Genomic DNA, 17,369 nt, shown 5'->3' with positions numbered 1-17,369 from the left:
CCCAGAGTAAGACGCTAGCCCAGAGTAAGACGCTTGCTCAGAGTAAGATGCTTGCTCAGTGTAAGATGCTCGCTCAGAGAAAGACGCTCGCTCAGAGTAAGATGCTCGCTCAGTGTAAGACGCTCGCTCAGAGAAAGACGCTTGCTCAGAGTAAGACGCTAGCTCAGAGTAAGACACTATCTCTGAGTAAGACGCTTGCTCAGAGAAAGACGCTTGCTCAGAGTAAGATGCTAGCTCAGAGTAAGATGCTTGCTCAGAGAAAGACGCTTGCTCAGAGTAAGATGCTAGCTCAGAGTAAGATGCTTGCTCAGAGAAAGACGCTTGCTCAGGTAAGATGTTCCTCTTTGAACCGTATGAGCCAGACTGCACAAAGTCTTTCACGAAGAGTGGGATCTATGAGTACTCTTGAGAACAGGCCTCACTGCACAGGCCTGACTTCCATTAAGAAATGAAAGGTAGTAATCATAGCAGAATGGAATGGTCGTGTGATATTACAGAAAAGAGCACACCAGCACGTTCCCAGCGCAGAACAGATCTCATCTACAAAGTTACTGAGATGTGCAGGATACTGTTTAACTCTTGTGTAAAGTACAAGTGGCCTCTCGGAGATAAAAAATAAAAATAAAGGAAAAAATAAAGGGAAAAAGCATCATTTGTTTAAAAAAGAAAGTGTGTGCATAATACACACTGCTGGCAGGTCTAAATGTACGCTTTATACTTTTGTTTCAATTTTCTGTTTTTACAGAGACTTTGTATACGATGAATGAGTCACTTAGCTTTGAAAATAAATCCCCTTTACATTTTATTTTCATAAAAAACAAAGAGAGACGATATAATAGGACCCTTACTAGATGTATATTGTTAACACACTCAAAGCAACCATTCATGGTTCAGTTTAAATCTCACAAGGTTAGAAAAGGGACAGCCTGAAAGGGATAAGAGAGCTGTAAGTAAATCAAAGGTAATTTAATATGAATCTGATATGGAGAATTCTTACACCTAACGGCCCCAGGGAGGAGGCTATACTTAACGTCTTTGTGCTGGGAATCTCAGGGTCAATATTTACTGAACTTAATGCCTGTTGTGTGCTGAAAACACTAAGGACGTGACCTTTTTAACCCTTAAGGCTACGGTCCTTAATACGTTTTACTTGTGGAGCCTAAACAGAATGGTCAAACATATGTCAAGGATAATTAAAGGTCACATGAACATGACCTAATATAAAGGGTGCAACCACTGACTGTGTTTGACAAGGCATACAGTTATAGGGCCTGCTGCCAATCAAAGGGGTTTAGTAGCTCTTACCAGTTGACAAATGGTTTCTAAAAGGGTCAGTGGCTCTATAAAGAAACGAGCAACATGAATACTTGAAAAAACGGAATGCATTTAGGGGGTATACTTCACACAGCATGGACATGGCCCCTTGCTGGATCTGTGATGTAACAATAGAATGATCATTCCGTTTTCATTCAGTCTCTCTTTTCAATTGACTATTTACAGTCTAAAAGCAAGAAAGCACATCAATAAAACCTTAGGCAAATGCAGATGCTTCAAAGAATAAAAAATATATTATTGGAATGAAAATCAGCTGGAATTTCAAACACAAGCCTAACTTTCCAAAATGTGTCAGTTTGTATAGGAATCTGCTTGTATTTATTCAGAATGCTGTTTTTTGTAAAAGTAGAAGCATATGTTTAAATAATGAATAATGAAAACTGATACGTGGGGCCCTGCTTTCCACTCTCCTAAAATTACGAGGTTAACAACTTTGCATATGTCCCTTGTCCCTTATACTGGGATAGTTAACTTAATTAAAACAGCTTAATGGGGGAATGGGAGAAATCCATTCAGAATATCTGGAAAAAAAAAGATAAAGAGCAGCAGTTGGTAATTTCCTATTGCAAATAAGCTACTGCCTTTTCGGTTTGGTCCTATCCCCCCTCCCCCGTTTAAAATATAAAACAACAATCTAAACCTGTCATTTACGTTAAAGACAGCTGATTAGACCTTCTTTATATGTCAGGATTATCTCAAGCAACGAGCTGTGCAGGCTTGAAATGACCAAACAAAGAAACCAAATTAGCAAAGCAAAAAAGAAAAAAAACTCGGCATCCCCACTCACTCTTGGCTTTGATGTCTGTCACATCTGAAGATTGTATCAACAAAAGCAGTGAGATTATGATACAACGCATGCCTCTGTTAAAAGGGGCATTTCATCTCTCCATGCTGAATCCCTAGTGTTGGGAATAGTGCTCTCTCTGAACTCCTTCCTGCAGTGTGACAGGGACTTTCCCAGCTTCTTTTAATCTTCTCCGGTAAGTGGGAATACATCTAAATAACTCTACACGCCTTGGCCCAGAGACCAAACACAAAGTAATAGAGCTATAATAATGAATCTGTCATCGTACACCTTGTCATTAGAAGGCTACAGATGTAATTACACTATGTACAAAACTATGAATCAAAACTGAGCCCAAATCCTATGAGAGAACTAATTCACAGAGCATTACGATCTTAAATAAAGACAAACATTTAGAAATCTCGACTCTGATGGTAATGTTGTAATAAAGTTTAATGGGGGGGGGCTTTTTCAAATTAATGACACAATACAGGTAACTGATAAAAGATGCTCTGTCCCAGGCTGCCAACAATCTGTAAGAATGTGAGTCATGGCATCAGTGTAACTGGCACAGGCTTGACGCTACAGTATCCTGCCCAGCACATCCCACTCAGGTAAAGTTGCACATCACCTCCACTGGTTCACATGCTTAAAACAGAACAGTGGTGATGATCCATTAACCTGGCTGCCGCAGAGACTAGATCTTAACCTGACAATGTTTAGGGATCAATCAGCTACTAGGAACCTGATGAGCTGAGTGTCCTCCTCTCGTTGGTAAATGTCCTCCTGCCCTTATAAGAGATGACAGTAGCCTTTGCCTATTTAATGTGATTTAATTACGTCAGGGTACTCTTGCTGTATGTATTACTGTCTGCAACTTAGACTGAACTCCATGCCAGTGCAGCTCGAACGAGCGGAACGAGTTCACCCGGGAACTGTCTACTAAAGAGCAGGATGGCAGAAGATCCAACTCCCTTTGGTGGAGGTAGTTCTCTAGAAAGCATCTTCATGCATGTTGTTGAAACTGACAGGTAATGCATGTATTCAGCAGGGGGTTGAAAACTGTTTCTTCGTGAATGCATGTGAAATACACAAGGTAGAACCCAGCACCTTGCTTCTAACACAAGGGGATGATTTTTATGATTAGTGACTCAAGCATTATGTATTTCAAACAATGGCATGCACATTTTAACCCCAACAGTAAGCTTTGTATCCTAAAGGTAGCTATAGTGCTAATCCCAAACTATTGCTTTGCAAATGTGAAGATGCTTTTTTTTACATGGAAGTTGTTTTGACTGTGTGGGTTAGAAGGACTGAATGTGCATCTGTAAAGCAATACCGAGCAGTTCACATTTACTGTTACAACTGAGCCCTGCGTCTTTACTATATAACAGCTTCAGAAAAGAAAATGCTGGGAGTTTGTTAGTTGATACAAAGTCTACCTGTGTTTCAATTGCGCCCCCCCTAATACACACCCGTCCCTCCATATCATAAGACTGAGCCTTTGGAGATTTAATGTGACTGTTTTACAGAACAAAGACAGCAGTATTGCAAACTCTTTGAACAAGGGAATGGAGAGGGGTCTTTCAGAACCAGTCAAGGCTCGCCCTGTGCCATGGGAAGTGATTTCTGGAAAACATCAGCATCGTGCAATATTGCACCTTCACAAAAACACCAGAGACCAAGAAAAGGATCCTTGGATTAGATTTAAAAAATCAAAAACTGGAACTAAACACTCGTCCCAGGCAAGAAAAACGTACTCGTTATTCCATTGTGAAATCTGGTTCGAATTGCAACGCACACTACTGCGCCAAACGTACCCCTTGCTAAATTATGAAGACAGAAGAAAGATTTGTGTACAGAGTAAAATGTATAGTACTCAACAGCCTGTAAAAAAACAAACAAAAAAAAACAACCCCTGTTTAATTTGAAAAATGAAATGTTCTGGTCACCCAAAAAACAAAAGCCAACTTGTAATCCATAGGGACGTGTCAGGCTGCATTTCGGGCCTTGCTTGAGAGAGATGAATCAATGCAACACGCTCATTAAACATGCAACATTAAAATGAATATTATTGTGTGACAAGCGGCAGTGAGATAAACTAACACAGCATTGGCTAAATCCACGGTGAAGACAAAAATAAAGGGGTGCATAGTCAGGCTTTGAAAAATTATGACCCACAGATACCTGAGAGGCCTCCCCTTGGAGGCAGAGCAATGAATTCCAGCCCAGGCTGTAGAGGCCTTTAAGAACAGATGGGCCCCTGTTTAGACCTTTCTCTTGCCTCTTAAACATTTACTGTCTGAAATGCGTTCAGTTCAGAAAGCTCGTTTTTGCAGGCCCGCGTGTTGATCCCCATATATCCGCTGGGTCCTCTTGCTTTGAGTGCTTCGTCAGTGTTCCACAAAGTGTTCTGTAAATGCCTTTGAGTTTCCCCAATGTACAGTGTGTTGCATTTATTGCAGATAATGCAGTATGCCATTCATTTAGAGGTGCATGTAAAAAATTAATGGATGTTGAAGGATGATTTAGTGTCTCTGATCTCAGTTCAGGTATTAATATGTGTACAGGTAGTGCATTGTAGTCTATTTCATCGACTTGTACTTTTTAAAAAGAAGACTACGTGGTGACCTGATTCAAGCATTCACAAGTCTAAACGGTATTGACAGTGTCAACCCAAGGGACTTTACGACCTGAAAAAAGAAACAAGGACCAGGGGTCACAAATGGAGATTAGACAAAGGGGCATTCAGAACAGAAAATAGGAGGCACCTTTTTACACAGAGAATTGTGAGGGTCTGGAACCAACTCCCCAGTAATGTTGTTGAAGCTGACACCCTGGGATCCTTCAAGAAGCTGCTTGATGAGATTCTGGGATCAATAAGCTACTAACAACCAAACGAGCAAGATGGGCCGAATGGCCTCCTCTCGTTTGTAAACTTTCTTGTGTTCTTATGTTCTTAAAAGTTACCCAGAAGGATGAATCTCGCTGTGGACTGCATATTCTTTTAGATTACTGTCTCTTCTATATGACATCTGTGGGAGTCTTGAAAACAGACGCTGTAGATAGGTCTTGCTGTAAAATGTTGAAATTTCTTTGCTTCTTTTCTCTATTTCTGTTGTTAATACATACGGTTATTAACAATTAACAAAACGTGAACAATATTTGTTAACATGTTAGTAAGTCATGACTGCTTAAGTAAACACAGCTAAATGGAATGGAATCTTAGCTTCTGATGTTTGAGGTCTTTTTTTCTCAGTTTTCTTCTAAATCTGCTTTTGTTACACCTGAATGAATCATGAACAGCTTTGGCTTTGTTGGATTAAAGTCAGTGTATGGTTAGGTAGACAGCAACGGACAAAGCAATGGATTTCAGGTTCCTTGTTCTCTTTGATATTATATATTTTTTTTTAAGAAAAGGAGGTTTGTGAGGGAAGGTGGGGGGGGGGGATGGGGGTACTTTTTCAAAGTTACAATGAAACACAAAATGTATGAGATCAGTCTCCTCCATAGGACTCATCAAAGAGGCCGGTCTATTGCTCACATATCAAAAGATGAATGCTCCCTGATTCAGGCGTGTAAAGCCTTATCTATATAATTTGATACAAGACTTCTTTTATCTTTGGAGTTGGGCTGAATTCCCTTCTGAAGCTGAGTTAATAATTTCAGTAAATCCCAGTTAAGTATGTTGTGCTGATTCTGTATGGTGCTGTTCTCTCAAAACTAACTAGATTTAAAAACAAGAGGAAGCTGAGATCTGATGATCTGATGATCTAGTATGCGCTAATAGTTTTATTTAAACACATTTTACTACTGTAGAGAGTCCAGGTTCCTACAATGATGCACTAGCCAGCTGAACGGTCAAACCCATGTTTAGTGAGTAAAAACATAAAAAGGTTTTAAAAACCCAATAAATGAATTCCTATCTTAAGTGAGAGGATGGTTATGACATAGAGATATATTTCAGATGATTTAGAACCATATTTCTACCCAAAATCAAACTGAAAATGTATAGGATGTTGTGGCAGGCTGGCGAGTGGATAGAGGCCCAGAGACAGACTGCAGTTCAAAAAAATAACTATTTTATTATAAATAAACACAAAATGAAAGGGCACAAGGGCCAAAACAAAACAATTTAAACACAAAGAAAGACAAAAAGCAAAATTTACAAAAATAACAATCTCCAGGCTGGGCAATGCCTTCACTGGATTCAAGCTCTCCAAACAACCAAAAAAAAAACAAACCTGCTTCCTCAGCTCCCTCTCTCCAAATGAGAAGCAGAGGCCTCCTTTGATATCAGGTGGCTGGGCGCTGATTGATCGTTAATCAACCTAATCAACTAATCAACCCCAGCCACCTGAACATAATAAACCCAGGCAGGTAGGGGAAGTTAACCCCATCTCTGCCAATTTAAAGGGCAGAGCTTTGCTCTGCCACACACCTCCCCCCATGTACAACGTACACCGGCCGCAATCGGCCAACTCCCCCCCCCCCCCCCAAGAGTCCAATTATGTCCCTTGGGTGGGCTGTTATGGTGGGTGGTGGTGGGCGGGGTTGATGTCGGAGCCCCCAAGCCTTCTTTGGTTGAGGGGGCCCCGAATCTCCAAGGTAGCACGGCGACGGCGGCCCGGCTCCCTCTGGTGGCGGAGGCGGCGACTGCGGCCCGGCTCCCTCTGGTGGCGGAGGCGGCGACTGCGGCCCGGCTCCCTCTGGTGGCGGAGGCGGCGACTGCGGCCCGGCTCCCTCTGGTGGCGGAGGCGGCCCCTCCCTCTCGGGCTCTGAGAGCGGCGGCGGTGGCTCCTCCCTCTCGGGCTCTGAGAGCGGCGACGGCGGCTCCTCCCTCTCGGGCTCTGAGAGCGGCGGCGGCTCCTCCCTCTCGGGCTCTGAGAGCGGCGGCGGCGGCTCCTCCCTCTCGGGCTCTGAGAGCGGCGGCGGCGGCTCCTCCCTCTCGGGCTCTGAGAGCGGCGGCGGCTCCTCACCCCTCTCTGGCTCTGGGGACGACGGCAGATCCTCCTCCCTCTCTGGCTCTGGGAGCGACGGAGGCTCCTCCTCCCTCTCTGGCTCTGGGAGCGACGGAGGCTCCTCCTCCCTCTCTGGCTCTGGGAGCGACGGAGGCTCCTCCTCCCTCTCTGGCTCTGGGAGCGACGGCGGCTCCTCCTCCCTCTCTGGCTCTGGGAGCGACGGCGGCTCCTCCTCCCTCTCTGGCTCTGGGAGCGACGGCGGCTCCTCCTCCCTCTCTGGCTCTGGGAGCGACGGCGGCTCCTCCTCCCTCTCTGGCTCTGGGAGCGACGGCGGCTCCTCCTCCCTCTCTGGCTCTGGGAGCGACGGCGGCTCCTCCTCCCTCTCTGGCTCTGGGAGCGACGGCGGCTCCTCCTCCCTCTCTGGCTCTGGGAGCGACGGCGGCTCCTCCTCCCTCTCTGGCTCTGGGAGCGACGGCGGCTCCTCACCCCTCTCTGGCTCTGGGAGCGACGGCGGCTCCTCACCCCTCTCTGGCTCTGGGAGCGACGGCGGCTCCTCACCCCTCTCTGGCTCTGGGAGCGACGGCAGCTCCTCACCCCTCTCTGGCTCTGGGAGCGACGGCAGCTCCTCACCCCTCTCTGGCTCTGGGAGCGACGGCAGCTCCTCACCCCTCTCTGGCTCTGGGGACGACGGCAGATCCTCACCCCTCTCTGGCTCTCGGGAAGGCGGCTCACCCCTCTCTGGCTCTCGGGAAGGCGGCTCACCCCTCTTTATTGGAGTGACCGGGGCATCTCCCATGTCTACAGCCAGGTAATTAACCACCATGAGGGCAACCTCTGGGAAGGAGGCCGGGTGGTGCTGTTCCTCCCACTGTTCCCACCTCTCCCCATCTCGACGCCACAGCGTGTTGATAACTATGGGGAGATCGTGGACGAGGTCTGCCTCAGGGTGCATCAACCAGTCCCAGATCTCCTGGGAAGGTGGTGAAGGTGGTGGTGCTGGAGGTAGTGGGGTGGCCCCTGATGCCCGGGGTGAACACGGCACCTCTTCCTGGGCCTGGTTGTAGGGGCATCCTGCCCAGTTGTGGCCGTCCTCCTCACACCGGCCACACCAGTTTGCCGGTGGCACGTCTGGGCAGGACCGCCAACGATGGTCCTCCTTCCCACACCAGGAACACCAGGGGAAGAGGCTGGCCGGGTCCTCCAGTGGTGGCTGCAGCAGCTTACATTTCTTCAGCTGCTGCTGCTTTTTCTGCTTTTGTCGCTGTCTGCTCTTTCCCATTTAAAAAAAAAAAAAAAAAAAAATTATCCCAAAAATTCCACAAAACAAAACAAAAATACTGCTCTGAGCCTCTAGGTGGCGCTATCCCACTTCTGACACCAAATGTGGCAGGCTGGCGAGTGGATAGAGGCCCAGAGACAGACTGCAGTTCAAAAAAATAACTATTTTATTATAAATAAACACAAAATGAAAGGGCACAAGGGCCAAAACAAAACAATTTAAACACAAAGAAAGACAAAAAGCAAAATTTACAAAAATAACAATCTCCAGGCTGGGCAATGCCTTCACTGGATTCAAGCTCTCCAAACAACCAAAAAAAAACCAACCTGCTTCCTCAGCTCCCTCTCTCCAAATGAGAAGCAGAGGCCTCCTTTTATATCAGGTGGCTGGGCGCTGATTGATCGTTAATCAACCTAATCAACTAATCAACCCCAGCCACCTGAACATAATAAACCCAGGCAGGTAGGGGAAGTTAACCCCATCTCTGCCAATTTAAAGGGCAGAGCTTTGCTCTGCCACAGATGTATACCATGCTATATTATATATTACACCATGAATGCAAATGAAAAATGTAAATATGTTTCAGGATGATGTATTGTTAGAAATGTTGATGCATGCTTAATCTCATTCCTGGGTTACAGTGGAGACCGTTCTCTTTGAAAGATGCAGTGCTGTGACCCTTTACACATTCATTTAACATGAAGCTTGCATGGCAGAGACTCGGAGAGCTGGGTGAAGGGTGGGGACCTGTAATAACTGGGAAGAGACCAAGGGAAACACTTTTAGACACAGGCAGCTCTTTAAATAGGAAAGAGCACAGCATGAAGGTATTGTAGGTGAGCTTTTAAAGTGCAGGATTTCTGACACTGCTTGATGTTAATGACTGTCCTGTTTAAACTACCATATACTGTACATACATATACTGTTATTATTATCAGCTGCAACGCAGGTGTAAAACAAGCAAGGCCACTGTTGTGTCAAGACTGAGACAACTACATGAGGGAGGGGCTGAGATGCAGTGCATCTCCATTATATATACATAAACATACATATACAGTCACAAAGCAATCTCTGTAGACTGTATAACACCCAGATCAGTTGAAAACACCAAGCTGGTATCTGGATTTTAAAACCCTGTACTTTATCTGAAGATAACAGTGTACCTGTACAGACGGCACCCCTGTAATGTATCCAGAAGCAGCATCAAAGTGTTTCTAGTGCGTTTCAGCCCAGTCGACGAGACTTTATTTAAGGTCTAATAGGAGACGTTCACTTGGCCGTTCCTATAATACCCAAGACTGGACAATTCAATGACGTCTCACCAGCCCTGAGAACAGGCTTCCCTGAAAACCCTGAATCGGTTGCTCTCATCACATTGATTTCTGTTTCTATATTCAAACTCTGTGTATTGTTCATTTAAACTGAATCCCGTTTCAATAGAGCTAAACCTGTCCTCTGCTGTGCACAGCCTGTACATACTGTTCATTTAAACTGAATACCGTTTCAATAGAGCTAAACCTGTCCTCTGCTGTGCGCAGCCTGTACATACTGTTCATTTAAACTGAATACCGTTTCAATAGAGCTAAACCTGTCCTCTGCTGTGCACAGCCTGTACATACTGTTCATTTAAACCACTGATACGTAGCTAATAAAGTCCCTTAAAAATGCGTTCCTCTTGTTTCATGTTGTCTTCTATTACATCATCCTCTGTGGAAGTCACATGGTGTATCATTTCTAAGGGCTTCGGTGTGCCATTTTGAGGATTTCAGTCAGGACTCTAAATAAACGTCTTCATGCTGTGGGTTTAATTACCATTTTTATTTGTCATGCCGAGATCCTCACCTGTATTTTAATAGGCGACTAATTTCTATTTATAAGTTTGTGGGAAAGTGGGAAAAAAAATTGACTTGTAAAAATGAACGTTGCAGCACTTCCAAAACCTTTTCAAAAAATAGATATTTTTTAATTGGGTAGATCTAATAGTAAACATCCAATATATACGTATGTGTGTGTGTATGTATATAATCACTGTATCAACATTTACACAGTAATTGTGCAACACGCACTTGTCTTGTGTATAACAAGCCAGACTGAGTTCACCTTGGGGGATATCTTGTATACTTCTCTATGAATGAAGAGATACTATATGTCTATACCATATATCGATATATATAATATATATATATATATATATATATATATATATATATATATATATATATTGTGAGATAGCAGGGAGGGGGTTAAAATCCTCCCCTGTTAAAAACCTTGTGAGAATGCACATTTGGGTGTTATGGGGTTTAATTGTGTAATTGTTTTATTGTTTAGTTATCCCCTGCACCTGGTGGTAATTGTAAATTAGAGCCAGGTGCAGGGTATTTAAGAGAGGCAGCCAGTCTGTTCCAGGCTGCTGCTGAGAGAAGAGCCCGACTGTGTGAGTGAGCAGTCGTATTGAGGTATTGTGTGAGGACGTGTTTTTGAATGTTTGTGGCAGGTAAATGGTTTAGCTTACTGCGTGATAGTTAGTTAGGTTCCTGTTTGTTTAGTGAGTGCTCCAAATAGGAGCTAGGTGTTTTGTTTTGTGTTTATTTCATTTTGTGTTTATTAAAAGTGTGCGTGAGCGCTATGTCAGTACAATCCTGTGTGTTGGGTCGTGATTCAGAAGGGAGAAGAACCCGTGAGAGCCTCTGTGGTGAGCAAAAAGGTGACAATATATATATATAAACTTGCTGGAATAGGTTTGCATTGGAAACCTCAATATTAGTAACATACAGCACCCTCTTACCTAAAATACTCCAGCATGAGATGTAACAAACCAAGTTAATCGTACAGTATGTGGTTACCTCAGCAAAAGGAATAACCAACTCGCGTACTCCAGACGATCCTACCGTTATGGTCAAGTGATGAAAAGTAAAACCAGAATATAAACATTATCCAGCGATTTCTGATTATCAATTTATCCAGCCCTTGTACAATTATAATTAGAAACGTGTGTGTGTGTGTATATATATATATATATATATATACATATATATATTTCAAATAAAATGGATTTGTCATTTCAAGGGTGCAGTTTGTGTACTGCTGGCCCTGTTATTTTGGGCAGATTGCGATATCATTTCAAATGAAAGGACAGTCACAGTATTTAAGAGCATTATGGAGACTGAATGTTTTCCCAAGCTGAATATCCAAACCTTTCAGTCTTTCATGAAAAAAAACCCTCAACTCAACAATCACTTAATTAATCAATGTTATATTAAAATGGCCTCCTTTGCATGATTATGCTTCTGTCCACGTTGTGGTTAACCAATGTCAAATAAAACTGTCTTCAAACCCACAGCAGATAATGAATTATTAGTATGACAATGACCCCGGGCTGTGGTGATATTAGTGTGACAATGACCCCGGGCTGTGGTGATATTAGTGTGACAATGACCCCGGGCTGTGGTGATATTAGTGTGATAATGACCCCGGGCTGTGGTGATATTAGTGTGACAATGACCCCGGGCTGTGGTGATATTAGTGTGACAATGACCCCGGGCTGTGGTGATATTAGTGTGACAATGACCCCGGGCTGTGGTGATATTAGTGTGACAATGACCCCGGGCTGTGGTGATATTAGTGTGACAATGACCCCGGGCTGTGGTGATATTAGTGTGACAATGACCCCGGGCTGTGGTGATATTAGTGTGACAATGACCCGGGGCTGTGGTGATATTAGTGTGACAATGACCCGGGGCTGTGGTGATATTAGTGTGACAATGACCCCGGGCTGTGGTGATATTAGTGTGACAATGACCACGGGCTGTGGTAAAAGCCCATTTATTACATTGTTATCCCCAATAAAAGGCCCTGTGGACTATATTATTTAAATCTGTCATTACTGTGCTTCCCAGAGTTGAAAAAAGGGACTTTTGAAATAAGTAGGTGTGTCATGGAAACTATTCAGATCCAATTAGCCATTCTTTCTGAACATGTCTATCGATATAGAAGCCCACAACAAAGAATGCACAGTGCAGTGTGCTGTAAATACAAACCCGCCTCTTAGATGTGGGCATGGGCGCGAGAACTCTGCAAGTTTCATCCAAGGGTTTATTATTTCATTTTACTATGTTTTATTTTGATTTGTTCTGTATTCTGTGCAAATGTAAACACACCTTTGTATCTTTTTAATGGCCTAAACTGCAACACAGGCACAGAATTAGCAGAGATTCCGGGCCTGTTTTGGAAGTTTATATGCCAAACCAGCCCATAATCTGCAGTTATACCCAATGTGTCAATATAGATATTTCTATAAGAATGTTACTTCTGTCAAGCATTGCAGACCGGCTTAAACTTGCCAGTTTTGTTCCTCGCCATGAATCTCAAAGTGCTTTTGAATCTAATGTGAGCAGCACAGTCATTGGGTTGCAGGTTAAATGGCCATCGCCAGAGAATAGGTTACTTACTGTCCCACTGATGGGTCAAACCAGCATGTCTGACCAATTAAAAATGTTTCATTAAAAAATGTACCTTCTAATTCTATGAAACCTAGATCTCCCAGGGTTAAAAAGAACATTCTTTTCATGCCCATGTTGCTAATTTTTATGACTTTTTCTTTTTTAAATGAGACATTCTGTAGGACTCTAAAGGACAGATTGGGCAGTGTGGGCATGTCTTAGAAACAGTGCATTTACAAGGCTGTTGAGATGCTTATTATGCATCATACTAGATAGGTTATTTGATGCAGAGATTGTACTATTAAGGTAACTTAAATAGAAAACACTGAACCAAATACCACATTTCTTGATCAACTTATTGCACAACTGAATTGTCACGTTAGCCTAATGAAGAGAACCCTAAACTGATATGTTTGACATTTGAACTCATTACAAATGTCAATGTGTCGGTGTGGTACTGGAACTAAAATATCATTAAAAAAATCATTAAAATGCAGAGATCAATATAATTTAATACCGATTTGATATTTCAAAGTGTAGAGAAACAACAACACCTGAAAGGGAAGGGATTCTTCTTGCGCAAAATGTTCTTGCTGGTGTTTGTTTGCGTGAGTGGAATGTTTTTTTCTGTTTCCTTTCTCTTCACTCTGTACCTGGTTTGCCGAGGAGTCCATAGTGCGCGACCTTATCTGCCACAATTTCAATTTCACTCTGCTCTGCTCTGCTCCGCTTTGAATGTTTTTTAAGAAGTAAGTTAATGGTAAACAGGAAAAGGTAAATGGCAGCATTCCTGAGTTTGCAGGACCTCCAGCGTCATTGCAGTTAAGTGCTTGTAGCACATTTGCTCCAAGTCCAGATTATGCTTCCTGACCTTTGAAAAGCAGCTCTCAAGTGTGTTTGAAAGCGGATTGTTTGAGCAGATTAATCGACGGGTCATCTCAGGACAACAACCCCCTGACTTCACCAGAACATTCGGTTCAGACGGAGGAGGCGAAGAATGCACTGTGATCTGGAGAGACATCGAATTGTCAAAAACAAAACCAAGAGAACAATGAACATGGGCCATTCTCTCTAACAGTAAAGGGTGTAAATGGAATTCACAGACTAGTCTGTATTTAATCTCTCCCTGCAAGAGGAATGGAATTCATAGACTAGTCTGTATTTAATCTCTCCCTGCAAGAGGAATGGAATTCATAGACTAGTCTGTATTTAATCTCTCCCTGCGAGAGGAATGGAATTCACAGACTAGTCTGTATTTAATCTCTCCCTGCAAGAGGAATGGAATTCACAGACTAGTCTGTATTTAATCTCTCCCTGCAAGAGGAATGGAATTCACAGACTAGTCTGTATTTAATCTCTCCCTGCAAGAGGAATGGAATTCACAGACTAGTCTGTATTTAATCTCTCCCTGCAAGAGGAATGGAATTCACAGACTAGTCTGTATTTAATCTCTCCCTGCAAGAGGAATGGAATTCACAGACTAGTCTGCATTTAATCTCTCCCTGCAAGAGGAATGGAATTCACAGACTAGTCTGTATTTAATCTCTGCCTGCGAGAGGAATGGAATTCACAGACTAGTCTGTATTTAATCTCTCCCTGCAAGAGGAATGGAATTCACAGACTAGTCTGTATTTAATCTCTCCCTGCAAGAGGAATGGAATTCACAGACTAGTCTGTATTTAATCTCTCCCTGCAAGAGGAATGGAATTCACAGACTAGTCTGTATTTAATCTCTCCCTGCGAGAGGAATGGAATTCACAGACTAGTCTGTATTTAATCTCTCCCTGCAAGAGGAATGGAATTCACAGACTAGTCTGTATTTAATCTCTCCCTGCAAGAGGAATGGAATTCACAGACTAGTCTGTATTTAATCTCTCCCTGCGAGAGGAATGGAATTCACAGACTAGTCTGTATTTAATCTCTGCCTGCGAGAGGAATGGAATTCACAGACTAGTCTGTATTTAATCTCTCCCTGCGAGAGGAATGGAATTCACAGACTAGTCTGTATTTAATCTCTCCCTGCAAGAGGAATGGAATTCACAGACTAGTCTGTATTTAATCTCTCCCTGCAAGAGGAATGGAATTCACAGACTAGTCTGTATTTAATCTCTCCCTGCAAGAGGAATGGAATTCACAGACTAGTCTGTATTTAATCTCTCCCTGCAAGAGGAATGGAATTCACAGACTAGTCTGTATTTAATCTCTTCCCGCAAGTGGAATGGACCTCAGTTGGATGATAATATTTCAATGTAAATATTAAATGACAAATGGGATTATTCTGACTGTAGATGTGCATTCAGTGCAACCTGTGCACAATCTGCACATTACACAAATATATTTTCTGAAGAAAAACAAATCGTTGTTACATCATTGTTAATCTAATTTAATAATGTTTTTTTTTAAACGCTCAGGATGGGTTGTATTTTTGCTAAAGACATGATGCATATGATGCCAGGATTTTTCGGAAGACAAGCATTACAGCCTAAATGACGATACTGAACCTAAATGAATGCATGCAGTATTTGCATACACTGCAGTGCAGTCTAAACATTTCATCATTCATTGTGGTCAGTATTGATTGATATCTTGATTAATTGCCAGAAGGCGCTGGACCAGGTGCTAACTGTGTGCAGATTGGATGCAGTGTGCTGTGAACTTCACGGTGTATTATTGGCACAGACAGGCCCAGTTGGAGCAATAAGCCTTTGTTTGCTTTGGCAGAGCTCATAGCTCCCTGGGGCCTGTGCCATAAAGGGGGTTCTGTTAGTTACTCGAGTGCTTATTGTAGAAAAAATGGTCCCTTAAAAAAAATGATCGTGGTAGAATGAAGAATGCATAATGTTACGCACATGACAGCTGCTTAGCTGAAACAATAGATCTTAAATGGCTTTAGCTGTGCTGCACTTATCATGGAAATTAACCCAAGTCTATTCCAGAGGGGAATAAACACAAAACAAGGCTGAGAGGGTTTGGGTTTTTTTAATTAATTTATTTTAAATTTAAATAAAAAGTTTGTATTGTTTTAGGTTTTTTAGATATAAAATGCACCTGCATTTATAAAAAAAAAAAAAAAAAAAAAAAGCATTACCGTATGTAATTTTCAGTGTTAGTTTGTACTCTATGCAGGTTGATCTACAAAACATAAATAATGTGCTGATGGCTGTGAGTGGGTTAGTTTGGCTCGGTTCTGTTCTCACTGTGATTGATCCTGAAGGACAGGGAGCCCATCCACAAAAGCAAGCATGCCGGCACTCTGCAGAAAAGGAAATGTAAACTGTAGCAGTAAACAAGATGGATGGTGTTATTAACAAAAAGAAAAGTGATCTCCTTTTAATTTAATATCAGCTGACACATCTATCCATGACTTCTTTTGTCAGTGGCTGAGGGTGCTGGTTTAAAAATAAACAGAGATCAAAGGACTCAACATGTAATGCATTGGCTTGGTGGTAGAATGATGAATAAGCTTTGTGGTGTTGGGAAATAATTACAATAAGAAGGATAAAGACTTGCACAGCTTACATCTAGATAGAGGCTCTTCGATTCAGACTGGTGTAAAAGCATCCATAGGCGAGACTGATGAGGGTGCTCACAGTCAATATGAACCCTTTCTTTGTGGGGCGCTCCTCGGGTCATGAAGCTGGGGGTCCTTTGTAATGTACAAGATGTGGAAAGACAAACAGAAACACATCTGAGAATGGGTGTGCCTTCATCTTTAACACATTAGTTACAACACACAAAACATGCTACTTATGGGAAAAAATGTGTAACATCTTCCACACAGTGAGCAAGTGTCAGGTACTGTGAGCGGAGTGGTGCCTATACAAATGTTTCAGCTGCAGGCTACTCAGAGGAGCATTTCCAATGATGGGTGTCAAATCATTATTCGTTGTTTTGACTGAAATGTTATAAATGACTTCAAAACCCACCCGTGTTTCCAAAGTCCAGGGAAATCCACAATCTTCCACTTCCATCAGGCCAGTGTGGACGCTGTCTCTGCCCAATGGAGAATAATGAAACAGGTCACCCTTGTCCTGCCCGGGTCTGGTTACCACCCAAGGAGTCCATGGAAAGTTCAGGATCCATTGAGAACCAAGGTCTACATCAGACCCTGGCTGTGGTACCTTCACGAGTCCTGTTCTCTGCTGAAACTTGCTCCCACTTCCCCTGGGAGTTGAAAAGAAGGTAAGTGTGTCAGAATCACGTGCAAACTTTGTTCATAATAAAACCATCAGTAACAGTCGAGCGTTCTTCTGTCTTCTGAGTGCCATTGAGCACAATGACTCCAGGTCCCGTCAAGCACGCCGTTTGTCTTTTTTATTTATGTATCTATTAACTGCCTTTGCCCTTGTTTGGTTTATTTTAATTGGGAATCTGCTGCCTCATAACTCATAACTGGATTCCTTCGTGGAAGCTGGAGTGACATTAAGAAGTGACCTTTTCAAGTTACAAAATTAAAATGTAAGAAGACCTTAATTTAAATCTCTGATTTGTTTATTTCCAGTTGTGTACTTTTTTTCTCATGCAGCAATTTATACTTTAAACATTGTAAATTGCAGAGATGGAAATAAGAC

Source organism: Polyodon spathula, chromosome 10 (assembly GCF_017654505.1).
Source record: "Polyodon spathula isolate WHYD16114869_AA chromosome 10, ASM1765450v1, whole genome shotgun sequence".
In the NCBI taxonomy this organism is placed as follows: Eukaryota; Metazoa; Chordata; class Actinopteri; order Acipenseriformes; family Polyodontidae; genus Polyodon; species Polyodon spathula.
Note: the sequence above shows the minus strand (reverse complement) of the source record.